This window comes from Triturus cristatus, chromosome 7, assembly GCF_964204655.1.
Source record: "Triturus cristatus chromosome 7, aTriCri1.1, whole genome shotgun sequence".
NCBI classification, from domain to species: Eukaryota; Metazoa; Chordata; class Amphibia; order Caudata; family Salamandridae; genus Triturus; species Triturus cristatus.
Genome location: NC_140590.1, coordinates 300151041 through 300167626, shown reverse-complemented (window position 1 = coordinate 300167626; position 16586 = coordinate 300151041). Strand labels below are relative to the sequence as shown.

The 16586-nt window shown below is 49.6% G+C and overlaps 1 long non-coding RNA gene across 2 annotated transcripts in view; it reads right to left on the bottom strand.

Annotated features, from left to right (window-relative positions):
* Nucleotides 1–292: 292 nt before the first annotated feature.
* Nucleotides 293–16586, bottom strand: part of LOC146809494 (uncharacterized) — a 481565-nt gene continuing 465271 nt past the window's right edge. The window contains exon 4 of one of the 2 annotated variants that reach the window (XR_014966441.1): nt 293–727. This is a non-coding gene — a long non-coding RNA (uncharacterized LOC146809494). Of the gene's footprint in view, nt 728–2108; nt 2203–16586 lie in introns of those variants that run through there. The other variant, XR_014966440.1, reaches the window with a different exon arrangement.

Sequence of the window (16586 nt, the reverse complement as noted above, 5' to 3'; positions counted from 1 at the left end):
AGAGGGCTGGGAGGGAGAGGTCTCGGAGGACTGCGGAGTGGCTGTGGATGACTGTGTGTGTGTGTCTGCAGACCAGCCCCTGTGAGTGTGGTATCAGTCCCCTGCGCTTGCTTGTGTACACGTCTACACGTCTAGACCTTGGTTTGGGTGTTTGTGTGCTTGATACAGGTAGACTGCTAGGAATCGTGGTTGGTGCATGGGTAGGACTGTTGGAGGAGGGACACTGCTGCCGTCAGGGAGAAGGCCACGGACTGTTTGGTCCTCTGTAGGGCAGACATGCCCGAGGAAATGCCCTCCATGAGTGACACCAGTTGTGTCAACAGACTTGTGTGTGCATGGATGACCTTCAGCATCAACTTCTGCCCTACATATCTAAGTAAGTCCACAGACTCCTCACTCAGCACAAAGGAGACATGCTCACGAACACGGGAGCCTACAGGGACCTCTGGGGTGGGAGCCGATGGGAGGGTGGTGGTGGTAGTGGCGTTTGTGGGGACGGCCTCACTAGCTGGGGTTTGGTGGCTGCTGACACCCGCCTCCACAAGGGAGTCATCCTCAGAGCTGCTGTGGCCCTCAGCTGGGGGAGATGGTGCTGACGACTCCTCTGTGTGGCTCCACTCGCCCTCCGTGCCACTGGGTCCCCCCGACTCCTCTCCTTCTGTCCCTGTAAGGCTCTGTGGCTCCTCCTGGTCCGTGGAGCTGTCCCCTCCTGTGGCCGTGGATATATCTGGATAGGAAGAGGAAGTAACAGAACAACATCAGTCACCTGCACTGCCTGCACACACCACAGTGAGTACATCACATCACAGGGCAAACCCTGGCATCAGCTGAACACAGCTCAAAGTGCCAACACTGTTTAGGATAAGACAATTGTCATTCTCAACATCAACCATGGCACACATATCCCTCCTTGACTTTCACACATATGGCCGTTGCATGTTGGATGCTAACACCCCAATGTGCCAACATGCACCACCCACACATCAGTTGTACATGCAAGTGAACATGTAGGAGTATGTCACTATACACACAACACATCTCTTGCTACTGACTTAGTACAGGTGTCCGGGTGAAGGGATGGGCAGATACTCATTCCACATGCTTGTGATGCATGCCAGCAACACACACTATGATGTACTCCTGTCCTGATGGTCAATGCCACAATGTGGTGCATGGTGCACACTTGAACACAATGCAGGCTCACTCATAGCAAGTTAAATGCCATGGCACTGGTACGCCCTGAAAGTCAGTCAACACTGTCTCCTGTCACAGGAGCAGGGCATCCAGACAACAACAATATGCACTGACTCACAATCCTAGCTCTGGGGTAAAGCAAACTCAGCAGATGACCGGCGCAATTGCCCATCCCATGCAAACAACATATCCAGAATCCAGAAGACCCCACATCTTGCAAATCAGACATATGAGTGGCAGCAAACACTAATCCCTGTACATTAACACATCACAGTCTGCCATGCAAATAACCCAGCTGCATGAAGGACACAGTTGCATACACCATTGTGCGCTGTCAGATGATCACACACCTATATGTCACACAGGTCTTGTCTCTCACAGTCACATCGCAGATGTCATGCTGACCCTCTGAATCATGGACACCCCAGATGTACGTAACAACAAGCCACACCCTAATGACACAGAGGCAGACACCTGAGGGCACATGTCACTAAGCACAACCTGCAATTTCATACACAGGAGTGGGATTACAGAGTGTTTCGAAATGCCCTTGAGGAGGCATGACTGGCCAGGTCTACGTGAAACAGTGTTTGGCCCTGGACAGTAGTCAGGTGGCTAAGCAAGTGTGACATACTTCATATACATACTCCTGAGGCCCCAAAATTGGAGTCCCTGCTGCATGGGTTTGTTTGGAATACCCCAGCCACATGTGGCGAGTCAGACCAGCAATTGGAACACATCTCAAGGGCACACACAGATCACATGTCAGATCTCAGGCATTGTGTAAACAATTGACCCACCCATGAGACCCACAACAGAGTAATGGGAACAGATGCTGTCCAGTACATGAAGCATAGTTGACTGCAGGGACACAGTGCCCTAGTGACACAAGCAACAGACTGTAGGGGCCACACCTGTGGAACAGATGAGGAGGGTGCATCACACAATTGATCCGGCGCTTGTAGACCCCCACAGAACGAATATTTCCTGCTTCTGGTGGGCATCAACCTGTGAGGATGACATAGTGAAAAGTACATTGACACACATGCCCCATTTTTGTGCTGCACACATTTGGATAGACATGTCATCATCACAAAGGGAAATGAGTTACACAGGTAGTGCAACCATGGTGAAGGACAAATGACCTGCATGTCTGACATGTTAACAATGCCTGGATAGTTTAAGCTTGCACTAATGCACTTTAGCAGCAGGACACCTGTTCATTACATGTACCTACACACTTTGGGGGATGAAAGTAGTCAGTGAGAATGCTTGCCACTGGTGTACACACTGCTAGTACTGCTAGTTAGACAACATGCATAATTAGGAAGGCAGTGGACTGCACACTCACCTGCTCCCCTGGTTTCCCATACAGCTTGCTGTACTGTGGAAGGAGCCCGTCTAGCAGGGCCTGGTTCTCCTCCTCAGTGAAGGCTGGGGCCCTCTCCAGAGTTCGTGCCATAGCAGGAGCCAGAGGATGCAGAGACAGCAGCAGTGGTAGCAGGGATGTGGTCCAGTAGCATGTAGTGCAGGCAAGTGAGCTCCCTGGGGTCCAGCCAGCCTTATATCTGTGCTGCAGAGGCAGAATCTGTGCCATGTGTCCCAAGTGATAGGTTGAACACGGTTGCATTCTATGAATCTGGCCAATCCATTTAAATGTACGACTCGTACACGCCTTCCCCATCGTTCAAATCTTCACCTTCTCGGAACACTTGAAACTGCAACATTGTTCTAGGCATCCAACTGAATTTCCAGTGCACGACTCGTACAAGTTTTGAATCCGCATCCATCTCCATGACAGTCCGGAGCCAATGGGTGCACCCGGCTCGGTCAACTGACTGTACAACGCATATTTTGAAAATACACATGCACCCGTCTCCATACGATTCAATGGCCAAGGTGTACGCCTGTCTCGGATCATGCCTCTCCGACGCGTATGCATGATAGTCACCCGCGTCGGACCTCATTGCATTCAATGACAAAGCGTACGCACGGCTCGGTCATGAACCGTGCAATGCGTACGCATTGTCACCCGCGTCGGACCTCATTGCAGGCAATGGCAAAGCGTATGCACGGCTTGGTCATGAACCGTGCAATGCGTACGCATTGTCACCCGCGTCGGACCTCATTGCAGGCAATGGCAAAGCGTACACACGGCTCGGTCATGAACCGTGCAATGCGTACACATTGTCACCCGTGTCGGACCTCATTGGTGTGACTATTATACGGATGCAACACAAATTTACTGGCCAGGGACACCTGTGCACACCTACCACACTACAGCATTGGCCACACAGTGTCCCATGGCATGTAAGGCTGCATTCCCTGGGTGTTTGGGGGGCCGCATATGGTTTGTTGGGTGGCACTTTGTGCAGCCTCTCCCAGGCTGTGCACGTGTACATGGGGGCAGAATCCTTTGTGTGTTGTGCGCATTACCACTGTGATGTGCAATTGTACAGTGATGGGCATGAGTCACGGACACAGTTTCAGGTTGGATATGTTTAGGACATGTCACATACACTCGGAGTCCTGGGGGTGATGGCATGTACGTCACAGTGACACCTGTAGCCACAATACTGATGTGCACCCACAGTCTGTGTGCATGTTGTGTCTCAGATGTGTCTGATCAAATGTGCCCAATGGGGGACAGTCTCCACATCCATGTGGTATATGCATCAACCTTGATGGGGTGTGTGTCTAAGAGACGTACATGTAGGGCCGGCAGGAACAACAGTGGCCACTACCTGTGGGACTTACGCTTGCCTTGTGGTGTGTACGTGCTACGCTCTGTCCATTGCTGTGCCGATGTGGCAATACAGGGACCCTGGGTTTCTGCATGGCAAAGATCTGTGATGCCTGGGAGACATCAGGCCTCACTTGTCACTGTGGTGTGTGTTTGGAACGTTGCAGCAGTACATAGGTTGGGTGACACAGCCAGATGATTGGCCATTGCACTACATGGGACTCATGTGGACATGTGGAACTGAGATGTGAGGTGGTGGTCACGTAGGTGACATATGTGTCCATGCCCAACAGCACACACCTCAGTACATTGTGTAATGTCATGATCTAGCATGTGATATTGAGCCTAGGCATGGCCACATGGGTGGATGAACTGACAATCTTCCTTTGTGCATCTCTGTACTGCAGGGCACCAGCTGTCCATCGACCGTTTCCAGACCTTGCAACCATGCAGGAACGCGACTGCATCAGACGGTACTGCTTCACCAGGCCACTGATTGCGGAGTTGGCGGAGCAGTTGACGCCAGATCTGCTACCTGGCCGGACATACCCTACAGCACTGACCCCAGAGGTGAAGGTGATGGCAGCCCTGCACTTCTTTGCTACTGGTACCTTCCAGTACACTGTGGCTACTGCTGGTGGTATGTCGCAAACGATGGTTAGTCGGGTGCTACACAGTGTCTTGGAGGGGATGTTGCATTTCCTAGACCTGTGTATCAAGTTCCCTAGCCCAGCTGAACTCCCTGAAATAAAGGATGCCTTTTATACACTGGAGAGGATGCCTGATACCACCACAGGCACATGAGCAGGCATACCGGAACAGGAAGCACTACCACTCGATCAACGCTCTGGGGGTATGTCTTGCTGACATGTCTATCACACATGTGTGTGCACGGTTCCCTGGTTCTGCGCACGATGCCTACATTATGAGGAGTAGTCGCATTGTGTCGGTCGGTGAAAATCGCGTCGGTTTTCCGGACGGATCACTATTTTTCCTACGGCTAGGTCGTACGGCTTGTATTCCGTACGTGTCGGTTGTAATTCACTCGCTTTGCATCATACTGCACGGGTCACACGGCGCTGGTCCGTGTCGGTCGGTATTCGGTCCAGGTCCGTGTCGGTCGGTATTCGGTCCAGGTCCGTGTCGGTCGGTTCGTTTTGCGGCCGGCATTGGCCCCTATGCGTCAATTTTGCAGGCAGTTTACACACAAAACACAATTTTGGTATGACAGCACAGGGGGAGTGTTCGTCATCCACCCCCTGGTGGCCAATGCCGGTAGTGTTAGGCATCCACCTCCTATGGGGTGGACAATGCTGGTAGTGTTAGGGATCCACCCCCTATGGGGTGGACAATGCTGGTAGTGTTAGGCATCCACCCCCTATGGGGTGAAAAATGGTGAGAGTGATAGACATCCACCCCTTATGGGGTGGACAATGCTGGTATTGTTAGGCATCCACCCCCTATGGGGTGGACAATGCTGGTAGTGTTAGGCATCCACCCCCTATGGGGTAGACAATGGTGGGAGTGATAGACATCCACTCCCTATATGCTGGCCAATGCTGGTAGTGATAGATATCCATCCTCTATGGGGTGGACAATGCTGGTAGAGTTAGGCACCCAGCCCTATGGGGTGGACAATGGTGGGAGTGATAGACATCCACCGCTTATAGAGTGGCCAATGCTGGTAATGTTGGGCATCCACCCCGTATGGGGTGGACAATGCTGGTAGTGATAGACATCCACCCCCTATGGGGTGGCCAATGCTGGTAGTGATGGGCATTCTCCCAATATGGGTGTGTTGCCTTTCTCAGGGTCGTGACATTTTTGTGTGTGGTAGGTGTCTGACTTACCGTCTGTGAGAAATGCGTTGGTTATGGTTGTTGATTCAACTGTAGGCGTATGTTATAGGGATGGCATGCACAATTGGATAAATGCCTGCTTCGTCTCGCAGTGATCGTGTTATGGCGCGAATCAGAGCTGAAATACAGCTCTTCGGGATACTGTGACGTGCTGGAGATGGCGACCTGTTCTGCGCGTAGGAAGTACGCATCGTACTTGGCCGGCTGGAAACTGCTTTGGAAATTGCTCCGGACGACTCCATTCAGAGTTTATGGAGCCAGGTCATACGGAAAATGGTGCTGGAATCGGAGTGTACAGGAGACATATGCGCATCGTACTTAGTCGTTTGGATGGACCGGCTCCCGGAACGAGTCGGTCGGAATGTAAGGCTACGGATGGCTCTGGAAGGGCCTTCTGAGCGAGATCGGAATCGACCCCTATATGTAATAATGTAATCAATGTTTACAATACAAATAAATAATGTATCACTGTCACCCAAAAAGAAATTCTTTTAAAAATGGTTTAAAAATCAATGTATAAGTATGTTATTTATTGTTTAAAAATATACATAACAGTTATAGTAAGCACACTAATGTGTAATACTGAGTTTGCAAAAATATTATATATAAAGGTATACATATGTACAAAATATATGTGTCAAAAATAACAAAAATAAAAAATCCTATGTCTAACAATATATATTAACTATACTTAATAAAATAAAATGCTTTATCTTCTGCTTTATCAATGTCTGAATGTAAATAAAAATATCAACAAAATAAAAACATGTTTCTTGATTTATTTAAAAAAAAAACATTGTATATGTAATAAAATGTTTATGTTACATCAATATACTTAATAAACTATGTTATTTTGATAAACATTTATAAGTATATAATTTTTGTTAATACAAAATATATTATTATTTATTAACTATTCCCACTATCCACTACATTAATTTTGAAAAGTTGCTGTACTGTAAACATATATAATTTACTATTCCCACTGCAATTTATATAAAGTCAGGGAAGGTGCAAGAACAAACTTAAGACTAAATCCTAAACTTACTACCATTCTGGTATTCACAGAATGCACCTACTACTTCTGGTATTCACAGAATGAACTTACTACTTTTGCTATTCACAGAATGAACTTAGAACTTTTGCTATTCACAGAATGCATTTACGACCACTAAACTTACGTCCGCACTCGGGCCTGAATTTCCGCCTCCGGAGCGGAATGTCCGCACCCGGAGCGGAAAATCCGCTTACGGGCCGGAAAGTCCGCCTACGGGCTGGAAAGTCCGCATACGGGCCGGAAAGTCCACATACGAGCCGGAAAGTCCGCATGCGGGTCGGAAATTCCGCTCTCGGGCCGGAAGTTCCGATTTGGGCAAGACTACATTAACTGTGGCCATTGATCATTTGAGCCAAGGGTAAACACCTGTCCAAGTCCCTACCATCCCCCACCGTGCATCAGCTGACACACTCCAGCCAATCCTAGCTCGGCATCACGTATAACTGCAGAGCAGACACACACATAAACCCTTACAACATGTCACTGAATGTGTTTGTTGCACTGCCCCTTGCCATGCGGCAAAACCACTTGAGGAGGAGGAGGAGAGCAGAGAGGATCTACAGACAGAGGATTAACCTATTTGGAATTTCCAGTCAAGATGTAAGGGCCAGGTACCGTTTCCCTCCAGAAGTCATCTTGGATATGGTATGTGAGTGGGAGCAGGAACTTGACTCTGTGACCTGCTGCTCTCATGCAATCCCAGCATATCTCAAGATCCTCTCTGAGCTCCATTTCTTTGCCACTGGCTCTTTCCAAAGGGCCTCCAGTGACCATGTGGGCATATCCCAGGCGAGCCAGTCGCGGTGCCTGCATCAGGTACTGAGATGCATCACTGCAAGATCCCACAACCACATACAAATGCCACGTACACTGGCCCTGAGACAAAGGGCAGCACGAGATTTCTATCTCATTGCACAATTCCCACGTGTGCTGGGTGCAATTGATTGTACCCATGTGGCCCTTCAGCCACCCCGCCACATTGCACACATCTTCTGCAACAGACACCGATGGCATCCCATCAACGTGCAAGCTGTCTGTGATGCCAGGGGGAGGTTCATTAATGTGCATGCCGTGTTCCCAGGCAGTACCCATGACAGCTTCATATTCCGCATGTCACCTCTTGCCCGGCGGATGGCTGCGGGAGAATTTGACAACATGTGGCTACTGGGTAAGTACCAAGCGTTAGAAATGAGGGAGATGGGTTTTGCAAATGTATGAATGCCCCCCAACATTAACCATTGTACAATAAGAATCATAAAGCTACATACATGGCCCAACAGATACTGCATGTAATACAGTACAGATCATGTCCTGTGCAAGTCAAAGAGGGAAATGTAACCAACTGCCCTTTCCCCTCTCCTCAGGTGACGCTGGGTATGCACTCACCCCACATCTCCTCACCCCTTACAGGTGTGCAAACACTGTACCACAGCGTAGGTACAATAGGGCACACATACAGACTCGAGCCATCATAGAGCGCACTTTTGGTCTGTTGAAGTCGCGATTCAGATGTCTCGACCGTACAGGGGGGGGTGCTGCAGTACTCCCCAGAAGTCGTGTGCAAGATCATATTAGCCTGTTGTGTCTTGCAAAACATTGCCTTAACGCATGGCTTACACATACCGCTGGAACCTCGGCTAGCTCTGAATCTGGGAAACCGGGCCATGGCACATAACCGAGGTCAGGGCATGCAAGTCCGTGAGCAGCTCGTTGCCACATTTTTCACATGAGCAACCTGTAGTGGAATGGACTAAATGTGGATTGCTGTCTGTTGCCAATGATGAAACTTGGATATACACGACTGTGTAAAGAAATTTCTTCCTGAGACAACTTTGCAAGCCACACTAACTGCATGTTCATCACAGCTGGTGACAGTAGTCAAAAGGTTGAGTGTGCTTCAGCTCATGTGCCCATGTCAGCGATCAGTGTAGTGGATGTCCCGAAAGAATCTATTGACGCTGATGGAAAATGATACATGTACTGAGAGACACAGCCGGACCTCATGAGGATGGGTCACTGAATCAGAAAAGGCCATAACCATCGCATTGTCGGGCCTGTGCCATCAACAGATGTGACTCACCCACAAAAGATGCGCCTACAACGTGAGTGATGTCATGGGTGAATCAGACACCATGGGGCAGATGAATACGCCCCTGCACCACTTTTGCGCCCCCGTTGCGTCACTTTAGTGACGCAGCGGCGGCGCGGACCCAGCGCCATGCTGCGGGCTATTTACAACGTGATGCATCTAGGAAGATGCGTCACGTTGTCAAGCTTGCGCCACATGTGGGCGTACCTGCACAGGGGGGGGCCTTCTAGCACAGGAATGCCTCCGAAAAGTGGCTGAGTGAAATCCACAAGATTTCACTCAGACACTTTTCAGGCCATGCTGCGTCAAAGCCCTGCGCCTGCTTGAAGCAGGCTTAAGGATTGACGCAGCATGTCAGGGATAGGGGCACCCCGAGCCTTGCTGGAGCTGTGTGGCGGTTGTGACGCAACTCCAGCAATGCGCCAGCCTTACACCGGCCAGATGCGTCACGCATCTGCTTGTCCTTGCGCCACGATGCACGGCATTGTGAATGCGGCGCATCTGCGGTGGTGCAAGGGCAAACTTGCGTGACGCATCTCCCATGGTGCATCCCTGCTGATTTGCAGGGATGTGCCAGGGAACATAAATCTGCCCCCATGTGTCTGTGATATATCCACACTTCTCCACCCCAATGTTACGTAACACATCACACAACTCTGCTACTGAGCACCCAATATGGACTACATGTACCATGATGCAAAGCATGAGAAAGTGAAACTGGGGTTTTATGTTGTGTTAGCCCCCCCGCCCATAAGTGCAGAAATGTCTTTAAATGGTCTCTTCCCCCTCTTGTTACATTTTAATAATTCACACATGCACTGTCTTTTCTTTTTTATCCACAACAGAACAGCAGGATGGCAGTAGATTACATTCATGATTGTGGATGGATCTGGATGAATACAAAATGGCTGCCAACTATTTCCTGTGATGTATTTCCTGCCTCCCACTCCCTGTCAAACATATCCTGTATAAAATAATCTGTTCCGGGTCATTTTCGGAGTTTACGGCACGAAAGCGGAAGTCCCGATTACGGAGCGTACGGCGCGTGTGCGGACCCTCCGCTCTGGAACCGGAAACTGCGCTCGCGGGCCGTAAACTCCGAAAATGACCCGGTACACATTATTTGATTCTGGAAATGTTTTACAGGAAGTTGGAGGCAGGGAATACATCACAGGAAATAGTTGGCAGCCATTTTGTGTTCTTTTTGAGTCATCCTCACTCACAGATCAGATCCTCTGACATCCTGTTGCTCTCATCATACTTATTATCCCCATAATGGCTGAGGGTTATGAAGAGAAGGCACCCCCTTTCACTGAAAGTGAGTTAGACATCTTGGCTGAGGGGGTGCTGGCCAAATATCCTCAGCTATATGGGGACCCTGAACACCAGCTGAGCAATGCAGCCCGGGCCAGGCTGTGGGCCAACATCGGGGAGCGCTGCAGTGCAGTGGGAGTCCACACCAGGAGTGTGAGGGCATGCCGCAAGCGCTGGAAGGACCTGAAACGGTGGTCCCGGCACAAGGCTGAGGAGATGGTGGGCCAGTCCTCCCAGCACCATGTGCATCGTCCTCGCCTATCCCCACTGTACAGGAGGGTCCTGCGAGCAGCTTGGCCGATCCTCCATGCTCAGCTGGAGGAGCATGAGCAGCAGGGATATGGTAAGTGCATCATATACTAAATGTGTCTAGGAGTATGATGTGAGTGAAACAGTGCTGTACCATTGTGTGTCCGATGCTTCCATTCACTGATTCTGTGTCCATGCAGCAGTCACCAAGCATAAAAAGGCACACTGTGGCATATGGACTGTACAGGGCAGAGTGCATTTTGGGAGTTGTAGTTTCGTCATGACAACTGGCTAAATGAATCTGATAGCTAGGGGTATACCCAACAATTACACCATCCATTACCTGGATAAAGTGAACACAATATATGAAGAAACGTGGTATGGAGGAAAAGATATAGCAATATTTGTGAACAAGGACACATTTAATGATCCTTTCACATGTGATTAAATTCACTTCTCATTTTCTTTGTATTTGTGCTGAGCATATACAAAAACATATATTTACAAAACATAACCTCTGCACATATAACACAAGTACGCTACTGTCCTAAACATTAATTTTCAATTGTGGGTCCACCCTTCAATAGTGTGGACAACCCCAGAGGGCATATACATTGCATGAGAAGTATCAATGTCCCCATAAATTCTAAGGCAATGCAATGCTAAGGCTACGCGAGTTTGTTCAGGAGAGCACTATCTGCAGCATATGCTGCAGATAGTGCTCTCCTGAACAAACTCGCGTAGCGAGAGTTAGCACCGATAGATGCGGAAGAGCTATTTAATTTAATCTAAGGTTTTTGTAGAGCGCGTAGTAACCCTTGAGCATCCCAGCGCTTGAACCTGACTTCGGGGGGGAACAGCAGCAGGAGGGAAGAGGAATCAGGGAAAGAGAAGAGTTTTCAGTGCCTTCCTGAACTGAAGGAGATTTGGTTCGGTTCTTAGACTCCGAGGGAGGCTGTTCCAATGTTTGGCAGTGTGGACCGAGAAGCGGCGTCCTCCAGACCGAGCTTTTTTTACTCTGGGAACCGTGATGAAATTCTCTCCGTTTGATCGAAGAGCTCTTGTCGCTTTGTAGGGGATGATAAAATTATTGAGGATGGGTGGGCCTTTGTTATGGAGAAGTTTGTGGGCCAGACAGAGGGCTTTGAAAGCAACCCTCTCTCTGACTGGGAGCCAGTGAAGGAGCTTCAAAGCTGGCTTTGCCGAAGATCTGGCTGGTGTGTGAGTGAGTAGTCGGGCAGCGGCGTTTTGGATTCTCTGCAGGGTATTAAGAGTAGCTTCCGGGGCACCCAGGTAGATTGCATTGCAGTAATCTAACCTTGCCAGGATGAGGCCCTGGATCAATAGTTTCCGGGAAGTGGCGGGAAGCAAAGGGAAGACCTTCCTACATGCCCTGAGGAGACCAAAGCATATTCCTGCTGTCTTTTTGGCCTGAGTTCTGAAGCTCAGATCCTTTTCGAGCCATACGCCCAGGCTCTTGACCTCCTCCTTGGGGGCAGGGGGGTCACCTAAACAGTCGGGCCAGATGTTAGGCGGCAGGGAGGGCTCTTTATGTCCGAGCAGCAGGATCTCGGTCTTAGACCCATTCAGTTTCAGCGCTGAGGTGTTCTTCCAGCTGTGGATTTCGGTGAGACAGCTGTGGAGATCGGAAGGATCTTGGTGTGGGTGTGAAAGGGTTACCACCAGCTGGGTATCGTCGGCGTAATTGATGATCGTCACGCCGAACGGGGTGACCAATTCCTCCAACGGAGACATGTAAACGTTGAATAACGTAGGGCTAAGAGATGAGCCCTGCGGTACTCCACAGCAGAGGGGGATCGCGGGAGAGTGGCTGTCATTCTCCCAGACTTGGAAAGAGCGACCATCTAGAAAAGACATGAGCCACTTCAAGGCCGTGCCCCTTACTCCAGTATCTCTCAGCCGCTGGATTAAAATCTGGTGATTTACAGTGTCGAAGGCCGCACTGAGGTCCAGGAGGATCACTGCCACCGATCCTCCTGTGTCCAGAATGCTTCTGGCCTTCTCCACTGCCGCCAGGAGGGCGGTGTCAGTGCCCTGGCCGGGGCGGAAACCAGTCTGGGAGTTCCTGAGTATGTTGTTACTTTCAAGAAATAGTAATAGTTTTTTATTCACTAGCTTCTCCGTGATTTTACTGTTTCCGGGGAGGAGGGAGATTGGCCTGTAGTTGGCTAGGTCCTGGGGGTCCAGTGAAGGTTTTTTCAAAAGACCTTTGACCACCGCCGCTTTCCAGCTGGGAGGGACTACTCCCTGAGTGAGGGAGACATTGATGAGGGAACTGAGAGGAGGGATAATGGTGCTGGACACTTTTTTCAGGAAACGAAGCGGAGCAGGGTCGCTGGGGGAGTCACTTTTAATTGTGGCCAGCGTTGCGGCGACCTCTTCCGTGGATACTGGGCCGAAGGTGTCGAGAAGGGGTGAGGGGGCATCGGTGGAATGACTGTGGCAGTGGGGAGAGTTAGAAGGGTCCCTGTCCGTATGGCCGGCGGGGTGTAGGGATGCGAGAATTTTTTGAATTTTCTCGTCGAAAAAAGTGGCCAGTTGAATACATTTACTTTCCACGGCTTTGGGGTCCAGGGGTTTTGCAGGGGGATCTGGAGCCTGAAGAAGTTCTTTAAGAATAGCGAAAGTTTCTTGGGCAGAGCAGGGCGAGTTTTTAATTCTATCTTCGTAGAATGCGCTTTTGGTTTTTTGGAGCTCCCGTTTGTACGTTTTTATGGAAGCACGGAACGTACCTTTCTTGTCTGCTGTCTTGTCTTTCCTCCATATGCGTTCATTTCTCTTGCATTCCTTCCGTAAGAGATTCAATTCGGGGGTGTACCAGGGAGAGGGGTTAACTCTCTTGGTACGTTTAAGGGTGCTGGATCTCGGTAGGAGGCAATCCAGTGATTGGGTGAGCCATGTATTGAATTCAGTGTCGGCTGTAATGGTGTTTTGAGAGGGAGGGGGGATATCTTCCCTAAGTTTGGCTGCCCATTCTTCTGGGACCAGTTTGTGCCAGCGTTTGATAAGAGTTCTGATTTTGGGCGGTTGGGGTGGAGGAATATTGATGTGCCATTCGAAGGGGACCAGGAATTGGTCGGTCCAGGGAAGAGGGAAGTGAGCGCGGGTATTAAGGTCTTGAATGTTTGTGAAGATGGGGTCAAGTAGCTGTCCTTTGTCGTGAGTGGCCTGTGGGTTCTTTAAGCAGAGACCAGAGGAGGAGATGTCCAGTAAAAATTCGGCTGCCTGAATGTCGACTGGGTCCAGAAAGTGAAGATTGAGATCCCCTAACAAGAGGTAGTTAGAGGTAGTTGTAGACTCAAGAGTGACATGGTCGATGAGCTTGCTGGGGAATTCGGCGAGTAGGCGGGGGGGCGATATACAAGCAGTCCCGACAGGGATGTTACTGGTGAAATTTGGATGGTGAAGTGGCAGCTTTCGCAGTCTTTGATGTTGCCATCTAAGATTCTGCAGGTGAGGGAATCCTTGAATATTATGGCTAGGCCACCTCCTCTACCACGCGGTCTATTCAGAGAACAGATTTGATAGCCCGGCGGGAGCGCGTTGACAATGTCAGGGCCGTTGTTGGGGGTGAGCCATGTCTCAGTGAGAAACAGAATGTCCATGGCGTGGTTTGAGATCAGGAGGTTTATTTCGTGGGCGTGTTTAACAAGCGACCTGCAGTTGAGTAGGCCTAGCTGGAGGCCACCGCGTTCAATATCTGCGCCGGGAGGATTACAGAGACTGCAGCCGGTAAATGGATTATCGCCCATGAGGGTATAATTGCAGGAGGGATGTTTTAGTGTATTCAGGGCCAAAAGCCTATCTCGGGTATAGACAGGGCATTTCTTGGGAGAAATGGGCATAGTGGCTGGTCCTGGGACTGTCCGGGCCCGGACGGGCCCAGACGGGCTGGCCTTTGGCGCGCCTTCGGCGCGCTGACGGCGCGCCCGCTGCGCCCGTCCGCTGCGCGTCCGAGTGCTGCACATGATTTTATGCCGGGAGAGGGTGTGGGGGGCGTGGCCTGATAAAGTGGGCATGGCCTGTGAGCAGGCTCGCTCGCTGATGGCGGTGATGGCGATTTCCTACCCCGTGGCAGCGTTCAGATCGGCTGCACGGGTGTTAGGGATTCTGGATAAGTGCCCCAACCAGACTAGTAGGTGAGGGAGAGGTGCGCAATTATTAAAATCAATTTAACACACAAGTTTTAAAAACAGTTCAATTTCGAGCAGAGCTCCCGGCTGTGCCTCAGGAGTACAGGATCTGGGGAAGGCTGAGCGTCAGCGCTTTAAGTAGTCAAGGGGGTGTGTGGCCCAGGGAAGTGGGCGTGGCCTGATGAAGTGGGCGTGGCCTGTGAGCAGGCTCGCTCGCTGATGGCGGTGATGGCGATTTCCTACCCCGTGGCAGCGTTCAGATCGGCTGCACGGGTGTTAGGGATTCTGGATAAGTGCCCCAACCAGACTAGTAGGTGAGGGAGAGGTGCGCAATTATTAAAATCAATTTAACACACAAGTTTTAAAAACAGTTCAATTTCGAGCAGAGCTCCCGGCTGTGCCTCAGGAGTACAGGATCTCAAGGAGAGGCTAGAGAAGCAAGCGTGTAATCACGACGGAAGAAATCTTGACTTTAGAACACGAACAGGGGGCCCAGCTGACTTTTCAATAAAAAGATGGAATAGGGCGTGGATGCCCTGCGTCCCAATCCTGGCTATTGTACAGTACTTACGCTTGGTATGCTGAGTAGAGGGACCAGCCTAAGATTGCTGCGGTTTTCCTTGTCCTGAAGAGGCCAAAAGGAATTGATTGGCTGAAACGCGACCGCGTCGACATTTTGGTTTTACAGAGGGACCCAAAAGATTTTGATTGTGTTGGGATTCAACAACCTTGCATTGCCTTAGAATTTATGGGGACATTGATACTTCTCATGCAATGTATATGCCCTCTGCGGTTGTCCACACTATTTAAGGGTGGACCCACAATTGAAAATTAATGTTTAGGACAGTAGCGTAGTTTTGTTATATGTACAGAGGTTTTGTTTTGTAAATATATGTTTTTGTACATGCTTAGCACAAATACAAAGAAAATGAGAAGTGAATTTAATCACATGTGAATGGATAATTAAAAGTTTCCTTGTTCGAATATATTTGTATATCCTTTCCTCCATACCACGTATCTTTATAAACTGGCAAAATGAGCCATAATAGTGCATTAATACTGAAATCTGCTCCTCCCGCACCACTACAATTGGCACTAGGAAATCATGTGTGCATTGGATGAGCACTGGTTCAGACACTGTCCAGTGTGAGCATGGCAGGCCAAAGGGCATTTGATGCTATGACTTGCATTGCATTTGTAGAGTTTGGGTTACAATTGTGACAAATCATCATTTGCCATGGAGTCAAGACAGACTTTGACATCCTTGCATCACTCTTAAGCGCTTCTAAATTTGCAAGGGGTGTCCACTGACAGACGTCTCACCCTCAGTGGGCTGTTTGACATTTCACATGTACAGGTAGCTGTCACAACAATCCCCCACTGTTCAGCGGTGTACTGCATTACCATGTCAGTCACCAAAGCCAATATGTGCCACTGGATAGTCAGATCATGTGTGGGGACAGCCCAAGGCTAGACTCACAATGTAGCTACACAAATAGCCCAGAGCCTCAGTGGATGTGTGACCCCCATTCGCCACTTGTCTTGTCCCATACATTGACACAAAGCAGATGACACTTGTCCAGACCTTAAATAGCTGCGACTCCCTATGAATGGCCAAAATCAAAGAAATCAGGACTCTTCATGTTCTCCATTGGTGGACTGCTTTTGGAACCTGCACATGTAGAAGTGGCAGGACACACAGATCACCAGAATGCCAGGTTGAGGGTTGGCCAATACAATTGTGTAAGCCACAAACATCCACGTGAGATGGCCATGTCAGACTCAATCCAGTAAATGACAGTGAACATAAACGTAATGTCAGCTCATAGACGCTGACAACTATAGAGTGTGATCTGAGGAAAATAAGTCTGAGCTTGGCTCCTCTATGTATGTGTCTCGTCCTGCATGACACAACCATAACATTAGG